We start from the raw sequence: 1,729 nt of genomic DNA, 5'->3' as shown, positions 1-1,729 counted from the left end.
ATGTCCAACAGCAGCAGCTCCATCAGCCAGTTCCTCCTCCTGCCCTTTGCAGACACACGGGAGCTGCAGCTCCTGCACTTCTGCCTCTTCCTGGGCATCTACCTGGCTGCTCTCCTGGGCAATGGCCTCATCATCATCACCATAGCCTGTGACCACCACCTCCACACCCCCATGTACTTCTTCCTCCTCAACCTCTCTCTTACTGACCTTGGCTGCATCACCACCACTGTTCCCAAATCCATGGACAATTCCTTGTGGGACACCAGCGCCATTTCCTACACAGGATGTGTGGCTCAACTCTTCTTCTTTTTATTTTTGATCTTCACAGAGTACTATATTCTCACTGTCATGGCCTATGACCGCTACGTTGCCATCTGCCACCCCCTGCACTACGGGACCCTCCTGGGCAGCAGAGCTTGTGTCCACATGGCAGCAGCTGCCTGGGCCAGTGGGTTTCTCTGTTCTGTGCTGCACACAGCCAATACATTTTCACTCCCTCTCTGCCATGGCAATGCCCTTGACCAGTTTTTTCTGTGAAATCCCCCAGATCCTCAAGCTCTCCTGCTCAGACACATATGTCAGAGAAATTGGACTCATTGTGGTTGGTGCCACTTTAGGTTTTGGGTGTTTTGTGTTCATTGTGGTGTCCTATGTGCAGATCTTCAGGGCTGTGCTGAGGATCCCCACAGAGCAGGGACGGCACAAAGCCTTTTCCACCTGCCTCCCTCACCTGGCTGTGGTGTCTCTGTTTCTCAGCACTGGCATGTTTGCCTACCTGAAGCCCCCCTCCATCTCCTCCCTATTTCTGGACCTGGTATTGTCATTTCTTTACTCAGTGTTTCCACCAGCAGTGAACCCCCTCATCTACAGCATGAGGAACCAGGAGCTCAAGCTTGCCATGTGGAAACTAAGCACTGTATATTTTTAAGCAGCAATAAACTGTTCATCTCCTTCTGTGTATCACTGGCCATGCATGTCACGTTAGTACCATTATGTATTTATAGGGGGTTTACTAATTGGTTTGTTTTTTCTTTTTTCTAGTGTCTCTAAGCTATAACAAGGTGCACATTCATCTCTGTCCTAATGCAGTATCTCCTGGTCTTGTGTGACCCAGCCACTGCGTAATGACCAGCTGTGCTCTTTGTGCATCACATCTGTCTGCAATCACCCACAATTTTATTTTTTTCCCCCTTTCAAATTATAGGAAACCACATCTTTTTTATAATTGGACTGTAATTTTTTATAATTGAGTTGTACCAATTAAAGGAGAAATACTCCCCTTCCCCTGTACCTGCATTAGCGTTAGTTTCTCCCTTTCATCTCCCTTGTCATTCAGGTTTTTCCAGCTCTCCTGATGCAGTGGCCATGCCTAAGGACATATTTTCAGCAAACTAGATGGATGTTTGCACTTCACTTTGCTCATTGGTTTCTATATGTGCTTGCTCTTGGTCATTCAGATGCCTTTCAACTCTCTGGTTTCTGCTTTCAGCTTCAGAGGGTTAGAAAATGTCCCATCCCTCAGAAGTCTCATGAACTGTTCTGTCAGAAGTGCAGTGTATTGATAACCTTTCTGTGTATGTGATTAAAAGCAATGTTCTGGGAGAGAATCTGCTCTGAAAGCTGACCCCCTGCACACGCTGCTTGGCCGTAGCAGGCAGCTGAGTTGAGAGATTTCATGGTTATTAAACTGGATCATGTTGAACTGCTGTTTGTTGTCAGAGAAATCTGT

General features: G+C 47.1%; 1 pseudogene across 1 annotated transcript; it reads left to right on the top strand.

The window, feature by feature from the left end:
* Positions 1-928, top strand: LOC311203119 (olfactory receptor 14A16-like; annotated as a pseudogene). The gene has a single exon. The product of its transcript is annotated as an olfactory receptor 14A16-like (transcript).
* Positions 929-1,729: the final 801 nt, after the last annotated feature.

Source organism: Gallinula chloropus, assembly GCF_964237585.1.
Source record: "Gallinula chloropus genome assembly, chromosome: 35".
Taxonomy (NCBI): domain Eukaryota; kingdom Metazoa; phylum Chordata; class Aves; order Gruiformes; family Rallidae; genus Gallinula; species Gallinula chloropus.
This window is presented reverse-complemented; position numbering and strand designations above follow the sequence as displayed.